Here is a 23,518-nt window from a genome sequence, read left to right as displayed (position 1 = left end):
AACCTACCACCAACCCTGACCTGATTAATTCTGCTTTTCCCTTGAGTAGGCCACCGGCAACCGAGTGGGACCACAACACGGCAGAAGGTAGGGGGAGACTCAAGGTCTATTGCCAGACTCTAATGGCGGGTCTCCTGGCTGTGGCCTGAAAACCGACTAATTTGGCTAAAGTTTATACAATAATACAAGGGAAACAGCCTGCTAGCTACCTAGAAAGGTTAATGGAAGCCTTTAGACAATTTACCCCAACGGATCCAGAGGCTCCAGAGAATCAGGCAGCAGTAGTAATGGCTTTTGTTAATCAGGCAGCTACAGATATTAAAAGGAAACTATAAAAGCTAGAGAATTTAGAGGGTAAGAGTGTTCAGGATCTGTTGGCAACAGCATAGAGAGTCTATAGAAATAGGGATGCTCCTGAGGACAGGCAAATAAAAGCCACCAGGGAAATTACAAGGGTGTTGGTAGCAGCAGTACAAGGAAGGAAAAGGAGACAAAGTTTGGGGAACTGGGGCAGAGACCAAGAGCAGGAGCAATGCCGACCTATTGGCATGCAACTGCATAGAATCCAATGTGCTTGCTGCAAGCAGACAGGTCACTGGGCAAGGGATTGCCCTAAGAAAAAGGAAATGGGGCTGCCCCGACCCCCTAGATGCACCACAGCACTGGTGACTAACACAGGAAGATTAGGGGTGTCAGGGTTCAGCTCCCCTCCCCGAACCCAGGGTAAGTCTTAAGGTGGAGGGGACTCCAATCGAGTTTCTAGTGGACACTGAAGCTCAACACTCTGTATTGATGGAGCCACAAGGAAAATTATCTAAAAGGACTTCTTGGGTACAGGGGGCTACAGGGATTAACAAATGTTCATGGACTACCTAAAGAACAGTGGACCTAGGTGTGGGCCAGGTATCCCACTCGTTCTTAGTTATCCCTGACTGCTCCTACCCACTGATGGGAGGAAACTTACAAAAATTAGAGCTCAAATTCACTTTCAACCCAGAGGCACTACAATCTCTGATGGTCAGGGGCAACCTATTCAGGTACTGACTGTGACCTTAGAGGATGAATATAGACTGTACCAACAACCCATCCCCGGCAATCAGGATATAGATTATTGGCTAAAGGTGTACCCTGAAGCATGGGCAGACACAGGAGGTATGGGTCTGGCCAAACACCAGCCAGCAGTGTTTGTGGAACTTGAGCCTGGAGCGGACCCAGCTAGGGTTCGTCAATACTCTGTTGGTGGAAACTCGAGCAGGAATAACCCCCCATATTCAGCGACTGTTAGATTCGGGGGGTCCTGTGGTCCTGCCAGTCAGCCTGGAACACTCTGCTTCTGCCTGTTGAAAAGCCTCAGTCCAACCACTACCGGCCCATCCAAGACCTTAGGGAGGTGAACAAAAGGGTGATGAACATTCACCCCACTGTCCCTAACCTGTATACCCTTCTAAGCTCCCTGCCACCTGAAAGGCAATGGTATACAGTACTAGATCTAAACGATGTCTTCTTTAGTCTGCCCCTGGCTCCCAAAGGTCAACAACTATTCGCCTTCCAGTGGTCAGACAAGGAAAAAGGAATCAATGGACTACTAATGTGGACCAGACTCCCACAAGGCTTCAAGAATTCTATCTTCGAGTGCCTGCAAGCTAGGCGAACCTGCAACCCACGGGCGGGTCAGGTCCAGCAACCTGCCGAGTGACAGAACAGATACACGCGCCTACAGGGAACGCGGACAGGTCCCACCAGTAGGACAGGGCCGGCGGCCTGCTGAGGGGCAGGCCCGTCCCCTCCCCCAGTGTCTGCAAGGTAGGCGGGACTGTGACCACCGATTGTAAAAGCAATCTATGATAAGCCACAGGCCAGCATCATTCTGAATGGAGAAAAATTGAAGGCATTCCCTCTAAGATCTGGTACAAGACAGGGATGCCCTCTCTCACCACTTCTGTTCAACATAGTCCTCGAAACACTGGCCAGAGCAATTAGACAGACGAAAGAAATTAAAGGCATAAAAATAGGAAAAGAAGAACTTAAATTATCACTATTTGCAGATGATATGATTCTACACCTAGCAGACCCAAAAGGGTCTACAAAGAAGCTATTAGAGCTAATAAATGAATTCAGCAAAGTGGCAGGATATAAGATCAACACGCATAAATCAAAGGCATTCCTGTATATCAGCGACAAACCCTCTGAAACGGAAATGAGGACAACCACTCCATTCACAATATCCCCCCAAAAAATAAAATACTTGGGAATCAACCTAACAAAAGAGGTGAAAGATTTATACAATGAAAATTACAGAACCCTAAAGAAATATATAGAAGAAGACCTTAGAAGATGGAAAAATATACCCTGCTCATGGATAGGCAGAACTAACATCATCAAAATGGCAATATTACCAAAAGTTCTCTATAAGTTTAATGCAAAGCCAATCAAAATCCCAACAGCATTTCTTGTAGAAATAGATAAAAGAATCATGAAATTCATATGGAATAATAAAAGACCCAGAATAGCAAAAACAATACTAAGCAGGAAGTGTGAATCAGGCGGTATAGCGATACCAGACTTCAAACTATACTACAGAGCAATAGTAACAAAAACAGCATTTTACTGGTACCAAAACAGGCGGGTGGACCAATGGTACAGAATAGAGGACACAGTAACCAATCCACAAAACTACAACTATCTTATTTTTGATAAAGGGGCTAAAAGCATGCAATGGAGGAAGGATAGCATCTTCAACAAATGGTGCTGGCAAAACTGGAAATCCATTTGCATCAAAATGAATCTGAATCCCTATCTCTCACCATGCACAAAAGTTAACTCAAAATGGATCAAGGAGCTTGATATTAAATCAGAGACACGGCATCTGATAGAAGAAAAAGTTGGTTATGATCTACATACTGTGGGATCAGGCTCCAAATTCTTCAATAGGACACCCATAGCACAAGAGTTAACAACTAGAATCAACAAATGGGACTTACTCAAACTAAAAAGTTTTTTCTCAGCAAAAGATACAATAAGAGAGATAAACAGGGAGCCTACATCCTGGGAACAAATCTTTACTCCACACACTTCAGATAGAGCCCTAATAACCAGAATATATAAAGAACTCAAAAAATTAGACAATAAGATAACAAATAACCCAATCAATAAATGGGCCAAGGACCTGAACAGACACTTCTCAGAGGAGGACATACAATCAATCAACAAGTACATGAAAAAATGCTCACCATCGCTAGCAGTCAGAGAAATGCAAATCAAAACCACCCTAAGATACCATCTCACTCCAGTAAGATTGGCAGCCATTAGGAAGTCAAACAACAATAAGTGCTGGAGAGGATGCGGGGAAAAGGGCACTCTTGTTCATTGCTGGTGGGACTGCAAACTGGTGCAGCCAATTTGGAAAGCAGTATGGAGATTTCTTGGAAAGCTGGGAATGGAACCACCATTTGACCCAGCTATCCCCCTTCTCGGTCTATTCCCTAAAGACCTAATAAGAGCATGCTACAGGGACACTGCTACATCAATGTTCATAGCAGCACAATTCACGATAGCAAGATTGTGGAATCAGCCTAGATGCCCTTCAATAGATGAATGGATAAAAAAATGTGGCATTTATACACAATGGAGTATTACTCTGCACTAAAAAATGACAAAATCATAGAATTTGGAGGGAAATGGATGGCATTAGAGCAGATTATGCTAAGTGAAGCTAGTCAATCTTTAAAAAACAAATACCAAATGACTCCTTTGATATAAGGGGAGGAAACAAGGACAGGGTAGGGACGAAGAGCTTGAGAAGAAGATTTACATTAACAGGGTTGAGAGGTGGGAGGGAAAGGAAGTGAGAAGGGAAACCGCATGGAAATGGAAGGCGATCCTCAGGGTTATACAAAATGACATATAAGAGGAAAGGAGGGGTAAGACAAGATAATACAAATGGAAGAAATGATTTACAGTAGAAGGGGTAGAGAGAGAAAAGGGGAGGGGAGGGGAGGGGAGGGGGGATAGTAGAGAATAGGACAGACAGCAGAATACATCAGACACGAGAAAGGCATTATGTCAATCAATGGAAGGGTAACTGATGTGATACAGCAATCTGTATACGGGGTAAAATTGGGAGTTCATAACCCACTTGAATCAAACTGTGAAATATGATGTATTAAGAACTATGTAACGTTTTGAACGACCAACAATAAAAAAAAAAAAGAATTCTATCTTCGTTGAAGCACTCTATGAGGACCTAGGTGAGTTCCTGGAGAAGCATCCTGAGCTAACTCTCTTACAATACGTAGATGATTTGTTGGTTGCAGCTCAGACCAGAGAGGAGTGCCTAAAAGGGACCAGAGACCTGTTGCAGACCCTGGGGGACCTAGGTTACCGAGCCTCAGCCAAGAAAGCTCAAATCTGCAAGCCTGAGGTGACATACCTAGGGTATCTGTTAAAAGACGGGCAACGCTGGCTAACACAGGCCAGAAAAGAAGCAGTTTTAAACATCCCTGTATCCCAGACCCCAAGGCAAATGGAGTTTCTGGCTGGCTTTTGCAGGCTGTGGATACCTGGGTTTGCTTAATTAGCCAGGCTTCTGTATGAAGGCATGGAAGAAACTCAGCCCTTCCAGTGGACCATGGAGATGTGCAGAGCCTTCGATCAAATTAAGACTGCATTGCTGTCTGCACCTGCTCTAGGGCTACCTGATGTCATGAAACCATTCTATCTGTACATTGATGAGTGCAAGGGGATTGCCAAAGGGGTCCTGACCCAGTGTCTGGGTCCCTGGAAGAAGCCACTGGCCTACTTGTCAAAAAGGCTGGACCCTGTGGCAGCTGGCTGGCCACCTTGCTTGAGGATGATAGCTGTTGCCACTGCCCTAATGGTTAAAGATGCTGACAAACTAACCTTAGGACAAGAGCTATATATCACCACCCCCCATGCCATCGAGGGAATCCTGAAGCAACACCCGGACCCATGGCTAAGCAATGCCTGGCTCACCCATTATCAAGGACTGTTACTTAACCCTCTCAGAATCACCTTCCAGGCACCCTCAGCTCTCAATCCCGTGACCCTGCTACCCAACCCCAACTTGGAGCCTCCCTTCCATAACTGTGCACAGATCCTAGCACAGGTCCACAGCATCAGAGAAGACCTCAAGGACCAGCCATTGCCAGATTTGGAGCTTATCTGGTTTACAGATGGGAGCAGCTTCATTCAACAAGGTCAGAGAGATGCAGGTGCAACAGTGGTAACAGAGACTGAAGTGGTATTGGCTGAGCCCCTCCCAATGGGAACATCAGCCCAAAGAGCTGAACTGATAGCCTTGATCCAAGCACTAACTCTGGTAAAAGACAAAAAGCTGATTATGTACACCGATAGCCGGTATGCTTTTGCCACGGCCCACATACATGGCGCCATCTATAAGGAAAGAGGGCTACTGACAGCCAAGGGAAAGACTATAAAAAATAAAGAAGAGATATTGGCCCTCATTACTGCCCTATGGTTGCCTAAGAAATTGGCTACTGTCCACCATCCAGGACATCAGAAACCTAAGGACATGGTATCCTGAGAGAACGATCTGGTGGATAAAACTGTTCAGGGACTAGCCATGCAAAGAGAGACTGTGATGATAGCCAACCTGCCTGACCTGGGACCCTGAAGCCTACCAGAAATGCCATAATATTCCAAGGAGGACTTAGAGTGGATTAAAGAACTGCTATGACTCAGTGCCTTAATGGAAGGTGGTGAGATTCCCGATGTCATGTGTTAATACCTGAAACCTTAGGCAACAGAATTTTACAAAAAAAATGCATCACTCTACCCACATGCATGAGAGAAAGACACAGGACCTACTAAGGCATGCTAAGATAAAGATTAAAAATGCAAATTCCAAGATCCAGCAGATTATTGCTACCTGTAAGGCCTGCCAGCTAAAGAATGTGGGCCACAGCACAACCAACCCTGGGAATTGGGTAAGAGGAGATAGACTAGGAGCCTAACAATTGATTAGGTAAGGAAACTCCTTGTAATAACCCCCTACACACACACACACACACACACACACACACACACACACACACACTCACAGAGAAGTGATTTGTGTATGTATTGGATGTGTCTCCCATTGGTTCTCTTGAGAGGCTCATTACTATAAATACATTCCATGGGCTTCCTTGGTCTCTGATTTCTGGTGGTAGATTAGAGGAAGGAAAATGATTTTATAGAGGATTTATCCCTATTTACTTATTGTCTTGCCCTGACACCTTTCCTGCAGGTTGCCACAGTCTAATTTGTGTACCTTGACCATGTCATAGTGTCCCTGAGGTTGCCCTACATACACAACTTTCCCTCCTCATTGCTTTAGGCCTGGAAGTGGTCACCACCTCTCTGCAATGTTATTGGCCCCAAGGTAAGACATGATGTTCTGTTAGTTCTCTATACCATGCTCTCAGGTTTGTTCATAACCCCTTTATTAAGTGTTTCTAAAATTATTGTGCTTTATCATGCTTCTTATTTCTTGCAAAAGCCTTAAAAGCTTATTTTAATTAGAATTATTATTTAGAAAATAATGGAAAGCATTGTAGGACAATATTTTTGGGAGATTTTAAAGGGCATTTTTAATATGTAACAAGTAATTTCAAAAGTATGAGTACATATCAACAAAGCTTAGTTATTTAGGATTTACTTTTGTAAAAGCATGGCAAATATTAATGTTATATTTGCAATTTAAATATTATATCATAAATAAAAACATGAATCATTCAAAGTTAACACTGATATACCACACCCAACTTGGATTTAGATCCTGAGAATTTTATATTTTATAGAATGAAATTTTCAGTTTTGATAATGCTTATATCGTATTATTTCTTATTATTTCTACCAAATATTTATGAAATTTAAGATTGGTATTAAAAGTATTTATTTCTTTTCTTGAATATTCTAAACATGCCAGTTTGGATTAACCTTCAAATTTTAAGGGCATAAAAGATATACAAATAGAGTACATGTTTTAACACAGTATAATTCTGTTTACAATTATGACAAAATAACTTTGATTTTTTACACATTAAAAAAAAATCTTAAGGGGATGGGGATGTGGCTCAAGCAGTAGCGCGCCCATCTGGCATGCGTGCGGCCCGGGTTCGATCCTCAGCACCACATACAAACAAAGACGTTGTGTCTGCCGGAAACTAAGAAATAAAATATTTAAAAAAAAAATCTTAAGAGAACAAAGGGTATTTTGGGTCAAGTTATTTCTTAGTACAAATTAATATATCATATACCAATCAGTTTTTCAGCCAACAGCATTAAAAAATTTCCATTATTAAAACTTACAGAAACAAAACTCAAAGTATTCCAACACCTAAAAAAAGAAATAAGAAATTTGCAAATTAAAAAATTTTAAATGTTGCTTAGAAAATGTTTATGCCTTTCTTCTACTCTCAAATTCATTTTTACTGCATGACATACATAATTCTATATTTAAAAAGACTGTAGCCAAATTATTTAATAATATTTATAGAATGTTACCTCTCTGGGTAGACATGTTTCACAAAATAGTTTTTAATTAAGAAGAAATCACTTGATAGTTTTAATCACAATTTATGATTGATTGATAAGTGGATTAACAATCTATTCAGTAATTTAGACCAATACAAGGAATAATCTGATAAATGCTCATTGTGCAATTCTGTCAACTGGTCAAGCCAAGAATTTTGACAGATATTTCACTCAGTTGGATTACATATTTCTTTGTGTTATTGATCAAGAAAAGTGGGTATACAATGTCAAGCTTTTTCCTGTTATTTTTTTAAGAGCAGCTCAATGATTGGGGGAGGGGTGACGTTGGTTAGTACAATACAGAGAACATACTGGGAAAGTATGATACTTAACATCAATGCCAGTATTTATCTCATTAGGGTAATAACTAAGGATGTTACTAATTTTTGCATTATTTGCTTTTTAAAAATAAATAAATGCCATTAACTTGAACTTGAGCTATATACATAATACATACATGACCTTAAACAAAATAATTCTTTTTCATAAGTAATGTGACATTCAAAATACTGGAAACAGTATCTGTGCTGATATGTATTTTGACTTAGTGGAACAAGAAGAAAATAACATTCAATTGGGAAGGGAAATACTGATAATAAAGTTCTTAAAGTTCAAAACTTCCCCTCCCTTTGTATTTACTACAGCCTGTACATTGTCCTGAGAAGATTCATTATGAAAAATGTCAATCACAGCTTTAATAAAGTACTTTGGAAGGAACTAGTGAGAAAGCAAATTAGAAGGCGAGGCTTCATCTTGTTTTCAAATAAGTGGTCTTAATTTTTCTTCTTATAGAAAAAAAATTGAAATCAGTTTATTATAAATATATCTAAACCATTAATTTTTTGCAGCTTTCAGGTAAAATCCAGCACATTGTTTATACAAAGCCTATGAGAAGAGGTTAGTAGAGATCATCTAATCTTCTAATCTAAAATTATGACATCATCCATTCAAGTTGTTGGCGTAATCCCTTGCCCATAAAAGCACAGCATGCCTGGATGCTGTTCTGATGATCTTTAATAGAAGTTAGCTTTAAAAACTGGAAAATTTCTGCTACACTCATGCATTCTTTAACATCTTGTTTATTAGCAAAGATCAGTAATCTTGGAGGTCCTCATGTGCTAACATTTTGTAGAGGAGTTCTCTAATTATAGAAATCCCCTCTCTGTCTGTACTGCCCACAACTACTATTACAAACTTCATGTTAGTATAATAAGTATTCCAGGAAGAAAGAAGAGATTCTTGGTCACCAATATCCTACATTAGGAAACAAGTATTATCAATCACTATCTCTTCTACATTACTTCCTGTTGTAGGGGATGTATGTACAACTTCATTTAGAATATTTGTAAAGGATGATACTTTTTCCTGCATTAGCCAATCCAACAAGGATAACTTTGTGCTCCTGATGGTTGAACAGTCTTGATATCCTGGTGAAGAGAATTCCCATTCTCAGGCAGTGGACCTCCTCCAGCCACCCAGGCCACCTGGCTTCCCCTGGCTCAGGCTAAAGGGTAGAGAGACATGCACTGGAGCCTCTGCTTCTGCTGCTGTTGCTGTTCCCACACTGGCCACCAGCTCGCTTCCAGGGAATGGGAGGGAGGCCAAAACCCAGGCCGTCCTGCCATTCTTGAGGTCCGGCTGCTGCTGATGCTGCTGCGTGCTGATACCGCTGAGGCACTTGCCTGGCTTGTGGACACTGCTACTGAGTTGTCTGTGACCAAATCTTGGGCCACTGTTATCCCCCAGCTCCTCCCAGCCGGCCGCTTTAGGATATATATATATATATATATATATATATATATATATATATATATATAATTAAATATTCATTTTTTTTAGTTGTAGTTGGGCACAATACCTTTATTTATTTATTTTAATATGGTGCTGAGGATCAAACCCAGGGACTTGGCATGTGGTAGATGAATTCTCTACTGCTGATCCACAACCCCAGCCCTAGGACTATATTTTTAATAAACTTTATGTGGAGAAATTTTTAAAGATAATATTTTTAAAAATATATTTTTATTCTGATTATACATGAGAGTAGAATGCATTTTGACACATCATATAAAATGGAGTATAACTTCTCATTCGTCTATACATGATATAGAGTTACACAGGTTGTGTAATCATATATGTACATAGGGTAATGTCTAATTAATTCTATCATTCCTACCCCCATGCCCCCTCCCCTCCCTTCATTCCCCTCTGTCTAATCCAAAGTACCTCTATTCACCCACCCCCATTATTGTGAATTAGCATCCACATATCAGAGAAAACACTTGGCCTATGTTGATTTGGGATTGGCATATTTCACTTAGTATGATATTCTCCTATTCCATCCATCTATTGGCAAATGCCATAATTTAATTCTTCTTTAAGGCTGAGTGATATTCCACGTTTATATATACCACATTTTCTTTATTCATCTGTGGAAGGGCACCTGGGTTAGTTCCATTGTTTAGCTATTGTGAATTGAGCTGCTGTAAACATTGATGTGGCTGTGTCCCTCTATAATATTCTAATTTGTAGATCTTTTGGATATATACCAAGGAGTGGGATAGCTGAGTTATATGGTAGTCCCATTCCTAGGCTCTTTTTATTTTTTTGTACCAAGGATTGAACCCAGGGACACTTAAGCATTGAGTCACATTCCCACTTTTAATTTTTTATAAAAATTTTGAACCTGGCACAGTGGTGCTTGCCTGTAATCCCAGTGACATGGGAGGCTGAAGCAGGAAGCTTGAGAATTCAAAGCCAGCTTCAGCAATTTAGCAAGGCCCTAAGCAATTTAGTGAGACCCTGTCTGTAAATAAAATATAAAAAGACTGGGGATGTGGTTCAGTGGTTAAGTACCCTGGGTTCAATTTCCTGTACCAAAAAAAAAAAAATCACTTTAAAAAAAAAAAGTCTTTGAGACAGGGTCTTGCTAACTTGCTTAGGTCCTCATTAAATTTCTGAGGCTAGCCTTGAATTTGGAATCATCCTGCTTCAGCCTCCTGAGTTGCTGGGATTACAGACATGCACCACCATGCTCTGCTCATTCCTGTTTTTGGAAGAATCTCCATACTGCTTTCCAAGTGGTTGTATGAATTTGCAGCCCTGACAGCAATGTATGAGTGTACCTTTCCCCCATATCCTCACCAGCCTTTATTATTATTTTTATTCGAGATGAAAACTATTCTAAATGAAGTGAGATGGGATATCAATATAGTTTTGATTTGAATTTCCCTGATTGCTAAGAATGTTGACCATTTTTTTCATATATTTGTTAGTTATTTGCATTTTTTCTCTTGAGAAACATCTGTTTAGTTCATTTGGCCATTTGTTGATGGGGTTATTTGTTTTTAATTTGATTTTGTTTTTTTTTTTGGTGTTTTTTTGAGTTCTTAATATATTCTGGATGCTTATCCCCTGTCAGAAGAGTAGCTGGTCAAGATTTTCTCCCATTCTCCCATTCTGTGTAGGCTCTCCCTTCACACTCTTGTTTCCTTTGCTGTGCAGAAGCTTTTTAATTTGTAGCCATCTTATGTAGTGATTATTGGTTGCATTTATTGAGATTTAGTAGTCTTATTAATGAGGTTGGTGTTTATGCCAACATATTGGAGTGTTGAGCCTATATTTTCTTTTAGCAGTTATTTCTGGTCTAATTCCTAGGTCTTTGATCCACTTTGAGTTGATTTTTGTGCAGGGTGAGAGATAAGGATCTAGCCTCATTCTTATGAATATCCAGCACCATTTGGTAAAAAAGGTTATCTTTTCTCCAATGTACATTTTAGGCACCTTTGTCAAGGTCATATGAATGCAATAATGTGGATTTGTCTCTGTCTTCTACTCCATTTGTTTTCATGACAATACCATGCTGTATTTGCTATGTGATATATTTTTTAGTTGTAGTTGGACAATATCTTTATTTTACTTATTTTTATGTGGTGCTGAGGATTGAACCCAGGGCCTCACATGTGCTAGGCTCTACCCCTGAGCCACAATCCCAGCCCCCATGTGATATATTTTTTAAATTTTTTAAAAATATTTATTTATTTATTATTTATTGGCGGACACAACATCTTTGTTTGTATGTGGTGCTGGAGGATCGAACCCGGGCCGCACACATGCAAGGCGAGCGCGCTACCGCTTGAGCCACATCCCCAGCCCCCCATGTGATATTTTTAATGTGATCAAACCTTTTGTTTTTTCCTCATAACATTTAAACTTTGATTATATTTCTTTGAAGATAATATCTTCTATCAATAAATATATAAGAAAATGTTCAACATCTCTAGCAATTAGAGAAATACAAATTAAAACTACACTGAGATTCCATCTCAATCCAGTCAAAATGACAATTATCAAGAATAGAAGCATCAATAAATGTTGAAGAGGATGTGGGGAAAAGGCACATTCATACATTGCTGGTGGAATTGCAAATTGGTGTAACCACTCTGGAAAGCAGTATGAAGATTCCTCAGAAAACTTGGAATGGAATCACCATTTGACCCAGGTATGCCACTCCTTGGTTTATACCCAAAGAACTTAAAATTGGCATACTAATGTGATGCAGCCACATCAATGTTTATAGCAACTCAATTCACAATAGCTAAACTATGGAACCAACCTAGGTCCCTTCAATAGATGAGTGGATAAAGATACTATGGTATATATACACAATGGAATATTACTCAGCCTTAAGAATGAAATTATGGCATTTGCATGTAAATGGATGGAACTGAAAATATCATACTAAGCAAAATAAGCCAAAAAAACTGCAGGCCAAATGTTTTCTCTGATATACAAATACTTATTCACAGTAAGGGGAGATTTAAAGAAGAATATAGGTACTTTGGTCTAGACACAGGGGAGTGAATGGAAGGGAGGGGGCATGGGGGTAGAAAGGATAGTAGAATGAATTGAACATATAACCCTATGTGCATATATGGGTATATAACCAGTGTAATTATCATGTTCAATCAGGAGAAATTATACTCCATTTCTATATGATGTGTCAAAATGCATTCTACTGTCATGTATAACTACTAAGAACAAATAAATTTTACTTTTCTCCAATATTTTATCCTAGTTCGGGTAATTGGGTGTCTACCTTGTCCCAAGGACTTTTCTGTACTGATAAGCTACTGAGATCTGAAGGATCTTGCCTGTTTTTTTTTCCCCTGAACTACATTCCTGTGACTTAAGCCCTATTACCAGGTTCCAGACTTCCCTTGGTGCTGCCTGCTGGCTTAGATCTTTGAATATTTTGCTCCTAAACTCTCTGTAGGTTGTTTTGTGTACACCTGTTGGGAAACTCTTTCACCCACTGCCATCACTATGTCAACAGCACAACTATACCATATGGCGGTTATTGCATTTCCTCGGAGACTATATTTCTTCTGTCTGGCAAGGTCTATTCCCTTTGTTTGAGAATCAATTCCACAGAATCTGCAGTATGCAATGTATCCTGCTTTTGCTAATCCTTTAGTTCCTAGTCCTGGGGCCGAAAAAATCAGAATGCCACACAGGAGTGTCATAGAAAAGCTGCATATCCAGACCCTTTGAAGTTGTAGAATATATGAAGACCATCAGTTTTTCACTATGAAGAAGTTTATAAGGGAAAAATGATGAAAATCAATATTATGAGGAAGGTAGAGAGAAGGAATTAGGCATGTTTAGAAAAAGAGTTAAATAGTTAGAAATATTTTTGTCTGTGTAAATTAACAGAAAACAAGGCTGGGCACTATGGTGCAAACCTGTAATCCCATTTATTTCAGAGACTGAGAAAGGAGGATCATACATTCAAGGTCAGCCCCAGCAACTTAACAAGATGCTGTCTCAAAATAAAAATAAAAAGGACTACAGGGGTATAGGTCTATGGTAGAGCATCCCTCTCCCTTACCAAAAGAACATAATGAAGTCCTTAGAAACCAATCAGAAATATCTTAGGCAGAAAAAGGAGAATTTGTTATAACAAGTTATCTCGTGGAACTCAAGGATATGAATGCAGTTCATCTTACGAAAGGAACTTTTGGCAACTCTCATGTTTGTTTCTATTTACCCATCTACTTCATTCTCCAAAGACTGGCTTTCTTGACTTTTGAGATGATGAAACAGAAAAATGATCATTTAAAAAGAAATCAGTTTTTGTTATGCAACTCTCTGATTTAAAACTCTCTCATGGATTCCCATTGCCCTTAGAATAAAATCTAAAATCTTTCATATATTCTACAAAGCCCTATATTATCTGATCCACACCTACCTCTCCAATCTCATTTACTATTACTTTTTAATTTTTTTAACTTTGCTTTTTCATTTTCTGTTTGCCTTGCTCTTTCTAAAGTTATGCTATTCATAAATATACCTGTTTATTGTCTAATACCTTCTTAGTTGTGAGCTACATGAGAACTAAGACAGTTTGTCCTTTTCACTCTTGTAGTTCAGTACCTAAGATTATGTGTGGCACATACTAAGGACTTAATAAACATTTGCTAAATCAGTTTTAAAAGGGCAGTATGATTGAACACTGAGAGTTAGACATCATTAGAGTAACCTGGCATTAAGGAGAAAAAAAGGCATAAATAATACATTTTAAGTCATATTATCTTGCATTTTTTGAATACTCATTGGCACCATTTAAAGAACTTTACCTTTGTTAACTCATTTATACCTCTGAAGAACGTTATGAAGTGTATGCTTTTATGATTCCCACTTTAAATTTGTGGAAGATGTGGCGTGAAAATATTGAGTGGCTTATTCAAAGTCAAACATCTGGTGAAAGGGAAAGAGGATTTGAGAGATGGACCTTGGTATTCAGAGTCCACATATAACACGATACATTAACTATCCACCTGCCTTCCTTGGTTGCACAGCAACACAGGTAGCAAAACAAAACTTGATCCTGAAGCAAATACTCCTTTGTACATTCTCTAGCCAGAGTTACCTTTAAAACACAAATGTGAGTCTTAACTTAAAAGGATCCTATAAGTAAGCACACCCAAAAGAAAAATTAAATGATGTGAGAGGTGGGAGCCAAGCAGTTCTCAACACAAGTCTCCAAAATGGAAGTCACCAACTTTAGGAATGATGAGTGAGCTCATCGGAAAAAATGTGATGGTAGATTTCATTTTACTGTCTGTAATTGGTAGCCTTTTAGAATAAAGTTAGAGCTGAGATCTTAAGGACCACCCACAGGAGAGGGTTAATTTTGACCACTGGAACATCTTTTGTTTATATATATGTAAAGCACAACTGGTGTTATAAAAGAATTACTGTATAACATCAATTATAAGTGTTGGAATTACTCATCCATGCAAACAGTCCCAGACAGGAAAAATGAAAAAGTGAAAAGGGCAAGTGGAAGATAAAGACCATCCTTTAAGAGGAAATTAAGATTGAAATCTGGACTTTTACTGTGAAATGCTAAATACTTTTTTTTTTTAGTGTGTGTTGTTTGCCACAAGATGGCAGCTAAGCAACTGTCATTTCAATATGGCAGAGGTAGGTAGGTGGTGTAGTATAGAAATCCTCACTTTGTTTAATGAAGTACAAGTTGAAATTAAAAATTTTCCTCTAATATACAAATTTATAAAAAGTATGGTACATAGGACCATACTATCAAATATATAGATTGCCTATATTTTTCCATGTTTCTAGAACTTTAATGTTCTTAGGAAGATGGTATTGATTGTGAGCCAAGAAAATTCATGGGTAAGGCTTATTAAAGTAAAACAATTAAGGCAAAAGCTATATAAAGATGTGTCAATATCTTGGATAAGAATGGAAATGTGTAATTTGGATGAGGGAAGCAGGCTACATTACAGCTAATTGATCATTCTTGCAATGATGTTCAATCTGGTGTTGAATCAATGTTTCAGGAAAGTGCATCAGTCGTTAAGAGAGCTAAACTATCAGAGGAAATCCATTTTAGAAATGTCAGTCAGGCACAAATCATTTCTTTTTAAAGCACAACATCTTATATTAAGTCCTTTCACTCCTCTGAATTCCTATTAGAACTACTGACCAAACCACTCACTTTGGGATTTAATCATGTAGACTATAGTGTAGTCTGTATCTTTTTGTGTTTATTTAAAAAATTAAGTTATAAGAATTATATTTTACCTTTTTGCTAAATATATGGTAAATATAGCACATTCTCAGTTACAAAATGATTATAGTAGTATGGATAACATAGCAAACCATTTAAGAGAATGGACTCTGATGTCATACTACATTGACTTATAACCCATGTCTGTGTAACTTTATATAAGTTTTTAAACCTCTGAGTATTAATTTCCTAAAATGTAAAATAATTAACATTTAATATAAGTAAAACACTTAAAATGTTGTCAGGTGTGAAATAAAGTCTTTATTAACCTTCGTTATCAATGATTCATGTGTTGGAGGGGCCCCAAATATGAGGGACCTCGGTTGCTTTCTGGGTTGCTTTCTGGATTGGCTCCTAGTAGAGTGACTTAACTTGATGCTGGGGAAACCATCTGCTGTCTCCTGATAAGCCTTCTTGCTGATAAGCTTCTGGCCACAATCTTGATGAATGATATTTCTTAAGAGCATGAAAAAGTTTAGCCATCAGTATCTGAAAGTCTTATAGCCTGCTCTATAGGGAATGGTTTCTGTTGTCATAGTTCCTAGAAGGGATTTCTCTTCATATTGCAATTTATAAGTTGGTGCACCATGTCTGTTGATATGGAGAACCCCGTTCTCTAAAGATAAGGTATGTTGTCTTATGAGGCAGCCAGTTTTGCTGAAATATAATTTGACTGTTGTCTCTTGGACTGTGTCTTGTCCCAGCCATATGATGGGGAAGAGGAAAGGTAGTGGTTTGAAGGAGTTAAGAACATGCCATCTCAAAATATACCATATTGATATGTTGATTATTTCAAGCTGAAATTCCTTCAGCAACTGAAACTTCAGAAAGGGCCATCTGATCTTTGTTTTCCTACATGCAGCAAGCCATAAAGATTCTTTTGGGAGGGATGTTCTTCACATACCAAGGTCAGAAAATAGCCTTGATTATTATACACTGGTAATTGTGGCTGTTATAAATCTGAATAAACAAACTCTTAAGTAATTCTTATCTTCCACTAGCTTCTATATCCCTCCCCATATAATATATATCTTAGTAATAGCCCTAGAATTTACTACCCTAGTCCAGATATCAATTTGTTCTGTCATTCCTTCACCCAGCTAAAAGTATATAAGCATCATATTTTGGTCATTTCTTCAGACTTTGCTTTCTTTTGATGATCTTCATACAAATATAAAAATAAAAAAAGTTTTATGCTTTTTTGGGGGGTACCAGGGATTGAATTCGGGGGCACTCGGCCACTGAACCACATCCCTAGCCCTATTTTGCATTTTATTTAGAGACAGGGGCTCACTGAGTTGCTTAATGCCTCGCTTTTGCTGAGGCTGACTTTGAATTTGCCTATCCAGCCTCTGGGATTATAGGTGTGTGCCACCATGCCCAGCTTGCTTTTTTCTTATTAACCATCTTCTTCCTTAGTTGGATTCCTAGATCTAGTCAAAGAGCTCACATAAGAACTAAAGGATGAGAGGTATAAGAAGATCTCTTCCTCCCTACCTGTGACCATGGAAGGTGATTAATTTTCATTGAAATTTAGTATGCATTAAATGGAGATCCAGGCTGATAGCCATGCCCACCAAAAATGGCAAGAGGGGTTTTCCAAGATGGAGTTGGTCTGTTTCCAGTGCCTGGGTGTCTGGTGAGGTGGGGGAGCTGGGATGGCTTTGTACTGTGGCTAGATTGCAGTCCTGTGGCCTGCGTGGGAGCAACACGCAGTTGATTGGGTGTTTCTGTTAGGCCGCTTGAGCTCCCTGTGGGCTAGAACTGCGGGCTTTGGGTCCAGAGTCTTACTGGAAAACAGAGGCTCTGATTTCTCCACAGGTGGTCGCAGCTCTGATGGTTTCTGCGAAAATCTGCTGAGTAGGGGTCCCGTTGCACGCTCTGAGATGTTGTATTCCCTCTAGGTGAGGCCTTGTGGAGACTCCACCTGACTGTTTTCTTGGTTTAATTCCACAGAGCAGCCAGAAACAGGACCTCCTCTATGCATTATGCCTATGGTAGAATCTTTCATATATAATTTCACACATATTCAACACAATTACTACTGGAGCTCTTGCCTAGATGGCTACCAACATAGAGTTATCCAGGCAAGAGCTCCAGATAAAATAATATTGTCATGGCAAAGAGGTCAGTAAAATACTTTAAAAAATGAGACATTAAACAAAAGAGATGGACACATGGTAACAGATACAAAAATCTTGCTCCTGTGCATATATTTGTAGTGGCAGGGCAGGGGAGGGATTTATTACAGAAGAAACTAATAATATTAACCTCCAAGAGGCATTCCCTAAATTGGAACATTGTTTTAAAGTAATAGCAGAATTGGTGGCAGCATTGACTAGAACAGGACAGAAGTCCTGATCTTTCTTATTAGATAATATATAAGATGTTGCTATAGCTTAGAACTGAACTGTTCCTCAGAGGCCCATATGTTACAGGCTTGATCACTACTACTATTGGGAGGTGATGAAGCATTTAAGAGGGGGGCCCTCGCAGAAGGATGTTAAATCACTGAGGTTGTGCCCTTAAAGGGATTATTGGGACCCTGGTTCCCCCTTTCCTCTTTCTCTCCTCCTGTTATTTTTTCCCAGCTGCCATGAGGTGAATAGGCCTGATCTCTCCCATACCCTTGACATGATGTAATGTGCTACCACACGGGTCCGAAGCAACTTTATTAGGATGATAAAAATGACTATATGCTGACTTGAACAACGAGGCTGTACAAAACAGAACCTGAAAATTCCCTTTCTGATATCCTCCAAGACTCAGACCCCATTTGTTTGTACTTTGTTCTTTCCTCTGAACTCTAATTTCAGTCTGGAGTTGACGAGAGATATGGCTTATTTTCCCTCAAATCACTCCTGATCTACAGACAAGATGCTGGATGTTTGAGCCAATAAGTAAATTGCTAGTAATAAGGCCTGGAGAAATACAAAACTGAGGGTGAAAAATCATTTATGCCATGTACAGCTCTGATTTCTTATAGAGGCAAGTCTTACATCCTTACCAAATGGAGAAAACTTCACAGAAAAAGTATTTATTTAAAATAAAGTGATTTTATTATTTCTAATACTTTATAATTACTTTCTGGTTTTCAATATTCTCTGTTCTACCCCAGAGCATGGTCACCAGAGTTTAAGCAAGTAAACTTGCACAATGCAAAGTATCTAGACATAGTTATCATTAGGTACTATTGCTCAACCCACTCACTTGTAAAGGAAGTATGAAGTAAATACTTATTGATACTTAATGTGTATACAACACTATGCCAGGCACTGAAGTCAATTCAAAGATGTATAATATAAGTATTGACCTCAAGCAGCTCACATGCATACTTGGAGACATGCAGTATATGTTATCACATTAAAATCTATGGTATAGATAGAATGCCCACAGACTGGTCACAGTTTTCAATGACTGTATATTAACACTCCACATTTGTGACATGAATTACAAGTCATTTATTACTAATATTTTTTATATTGCTGAAGGTTGTAAATAATTTACTTAAAACATAATTTTGTTTATATTACTTCCTCTGCCACTTGCAATCATTTACATTTTTGAGAAAGAAAGGGATGCATTAGTTATGTAAATCTTGCACCCAGTGCCTCCTAATCCAGTTGCAGGTAGCTTTCTGGACCCTATGACCAAGTCTGGCACAGATGTCAAGAGCATGCAAGGCAACTGAAAAAGAGAAAAAAAGTGAGGGTCAAAAACAGAGATTGAGATGGAATCTTGCCTATATTATTGTGATTTTTTTCCTCAAAGGATTTTATTTCCATACTTTAGTTTTTCTGTCTTGGTTGTTTCTTGGATCCATGTTTTCAAGGAAAGTGACGAACAGCCTCCAGTTACTTCCCAGTCACCTGTAGACTATACTCAGTCATATTATAAATATAGCACAAAGAGTAAAAGATAACAAATGAATAGAAGATGCCAGACCCAAACTTGGGCATGTTGTATCTTTTCAAAGTTTGGGGTTTGTGTATCTAGTAATGTTTCCACATAGGCATGGTTTGGTGTGTGTGTGTGTGTGTGTGTGTGTGTGTATGTGGTTTTTTTTTGTGTACATTTTTGTGTCTATGTGGGGGGTATGGGAAGAGAAGGAAAACTTACATCAGAATCACCTGCTTTCCTCCCTTAAAGTTACATAAATAACTGGAAGTAGAACTTCATGAATGCCAGAAAAAGCAAAAATGCCTTACATTTGCAGGGGCTGTGTTTTCACAGAGGACCAAAAATGATCCTTATAACTATTATTTTTTGTAATACACTAAGATTCAGGGGTATTAAAATTCTTCCCATATATCTTATAGAACATGGCTGATCAGAATCTTTCCACCTTTGAGTCAGCAGTAGAACAAATGGTCATTCTTCTGCCACTGCAGTTTCACTCCTCCTCCTAGCCTTCTCTTTCTTAACTGACCACACCTATAATTCACTTTGCTGATACTGGCGGACACCCAGGCCTGGGGGAATGGCTAACAATGAAGTCCCTTTGTACTCACAGGTCTTTTTGTTTATGGCATTAGTGAGGCACATTCTTAGACTTGTCCTGGATACAATTAGAGTATCTTTTTGAAACAAGGGATATATGTACCTTTCCCCTTCCTATCTGATTTTCAGAAAGGATAGCTGTACCTTCTCAAGGCCACCATATATGGCTAACTTCCTGACTACTGTTATTTGGAATGTTCTTCGTTTCAGTCTGGTCTTTCAGTGTGGGTCCTATAAAGGCAGAAGTTGTTGCAGGCGATCACAGATGAACTAGTACTTGATTGTAGATGGCATATTTCTTTAATCCTTGAGTGGCAGACTTCCTGGGACTCCTGGCTGGTGCTCTATTAACCTTTATGCAATTTTCACTACTCCTTCAAGATTAGTTCACAAAAGTGGTCCAGAAAGCCTTGTGTGTTTTTTTTTGCCTTTACACCTCATATTTTAATATCAAGCCTTGTTTTGACTTGTTTTTTTTCTTATATTTGAATCACCTATGCATGTCTGAAATTCTGAAGCCATCTCTGTTGTCTTCAGTTTTACCTTGTAGGAATATAATTTTAAATACTTTTTACATATTCAAAGTCTCTGTTTAAATGTCATTTCTGACATCTGTCTTGTTCTATACAAACTACTGCAGCACATCACACAAGTACACTTAGTTTAATTTCAATTAATGTTTAGATCTGGTTTCTTTAAGATGGGTATAGCAATTTTGTAGTGCACAAGGGAGTGTGTCTATCATCAAAAGGGATCAAGTGGGAAGAGATTAAGATGTTGAATCAATAGAAAGCCTAATAGATGGAGGATCTCTGCCTGACTTTCTATTCTGTACTCTCAGTCTAAAAATTTCCTTTTTTTTTTTTTTTTGGTGTGTGTGAGGGGAACATTGACTTGTACTCCTTTGATCCTGATAATGGATTGCATAGCAAGAATAAGTAAGTGACTTTACGTTTCTCTATTCATACCAAAGTTCATTCTGTCTTAAATATCTGTAGAAATATTGATAAGATAGAACTATTTCCAGTTACTATGCTAATAATCATCCTGGTAGATTTTTGTCCTAAGATTCTGGCACTGCTTCTTTTCACTATGAGACAGAACAGTTCCAATGGGGTGATAGCAAATGGCAAGAACAGAAGAATATATGCTCAGGTGATCCTTAGCAAGTATCAGCTTTTCCAGGATTTAGTCAGAGCCCTGTTGCCTTTGGACAAGGAAGGTCAACCTGGGATCACTCAGAAGCTCTGAGTAGCATTGCAAAAAGATGAATTGGTGAGAGCACTTTGGGGTTTTCAGTCAACTTTTTGGAAGCTAGGTACTTAAGTTAAATGGGAAGACTGAGAGGGCTCAGGTCCCAGCATTTGTGAACCAAGGCAGTCATTTATTGAGGTATATTTTATTGGTTACAGTAGAAGGTTGATGGTGGCAGCATGCTATCTTTCTCTTCTAATTGGCAGAGAAAAGCATTAAAGAACAATTACATGTCATTGAACCAGTTTAGAACATGTTGAGCAAGAACTGTACACAAGAGTGGAGAAGAATGAAGACAATATTTCACTCTTTGCTGTTAATGTGAGTCTTAGTGGACAATATCAGTATAGTAGTATGGAAATGGGTTTTTCCTGATTGATGTATGGTATTTGGAGATACAGTTTATGATTGATGTATGGTATTTGGAGATATAGTGGGACTCTGAGGATCAAGTAAATATTTATTAAAGACAATTGTAGAATCAAACATTCTTTTTTCAGCATATCAAAAAAATCTGTGCCACTGCCAAAGAGTTGTTAAATAAATACTCCTCTACCATTGGAGAATGAAGCAAACAAATCAAGATGCATTGCCAGACTTCTGGCAAAATATCACATGATAAAACTGTCAGGGTAGGAATCATGACTGAATGGGAAGATAGAAGACAGAGATACAGGGGTGTGTTTGTATTAAATGGCCAACTAACCAAAGCATTAAGTTTTTTAAGAGAGAGAAAGAGAGAGAGAGAATTTTTTAATATTTATTTATTTTTTCAGTTTTCGATGGACACAACATCTTTATTTTTATTTTATGTGGTGCTGAGGATCGAACCCAGCACCCTGTGCATGTCAGGTGAGCGCGTTACCACTTGAGCCACATCCCCAACCCAAAGCATTAGTTTTTTTAAGTAACAAGTTTACTAGGGATACTATCTTAATAGACAAAAGGTTTGCTTTAAAAGTTGCGGTGCACTTCACTGAATCATGTTTAAAAAATTTAGTAACTGTTCAATTTATTGTAATTACAAATGCCCCTTTTTATATGGGAGCTATTAAAATAGATATTTTCAAAGTATTTCTGTTTGACTTCAAATAGGAAACTATTCCCATGTGAAGCAAATTCAGAATTTTTCCCACTTCAAATATAAGTAACAGTAAGAGTGCACTTGAATTATGATGAAGAATGGTTTCAGTTTTTTGTTTTAAATACATATTTTATATCTAAATTTCAACAATGAGAATGTACTGTATTTGAAGTTTATCTTAATAAATGCATGTAAATATAGCTGTAGATTTAGGGAAAGTGACACTGAGTCAGAAAGTATAACAATTAGCATCATAGGATATGAAATATGACGGATCTTACTTCACATTTCTTCTCCACTATTTATAAATTATATGGCATAGTGCAAATTACCTATCCTCATTTATAAGATGAAGATAATATCTACTTTGAAGGATTGCTGAGAGATTGTGATAATGTAGGTAAAAGAGTGTTTAGCATAGTACCCAACATAGAAAAATATCTAATTAATGCTACCAATTTTTTATATTGATATTACTTGTACAGTACTCTATAATTTTCAAGTTATTTCAAATGTCATTTTATTAAAATGTGCTAATTATAATGAGAGAGGGAGAGGGAGAGAGAAACTAAATGGAGAATTTTCAAGAACTTTGACACTTTCTCCAAGTAGAATCATCATTGACATTCATATGTACTACCATTCAGATGTCCTGTTTCCAATTTTGTCCATTGAGTTATTGGCTTTTTAAAAACTTTATTTGTTTATTTTTATGTGGTGCTGAGGACCAAACCTCACGCGTGCAAGGCAAGCACTCTACTACTGAGCTACAACCCCAGCCCAGAGTTAGTGGCTTTTATGTTCAATAGTTAGTAAATTGCAATATACTATTTTGAAAGTGGTGACCACTGAGTTCACCTGGCATTCATTATCTAGAATATAGGATAATGGACAAACTACCTTTGAAGTGTTTTAATTTCTCTGAAGAAAGTAAAGATCTATTAGAATCAAGAAGGTCTTGATTATAATGTATAATTTATAAATGTCTATTTATAAAAAGAAAGCTCAAATTCACCCTCATTAGTAGA

General features: G+C 38.2%; 1 pseudogene; it reads right to left on the bottom strand.

The window, feature by feature from the left end:
* Positions 1-8,488: 8,488 nt before the first annotated feature.
* LOC113176218 (ADP-ribosylation factor-like protein 5A pseudogene) lies at positions 8,489-9,004 on the bottom strand (annotated as a pseudogene).
* Positions 9,005-23,518: the final 14,514 nt, after the last annotated feature.

This window comes from Urocitellus parryii, chromosome X (assembly GCF_045843805.1).
Source record: "Urocitellus parryii isolate mUroPar1 chromosome X, mUroPar1.hap1, whole genome shotgun sequence".
Taxonomy (NCBI): Eukaryota; Metazoa; Chordata; class Mammalia; order Rodentia; family Sciuridae; genus Urocitellus; species Urocitellus parryii.
This window is presented reverse-complemented; position numbering and strand designations above follow the sequence as displayed.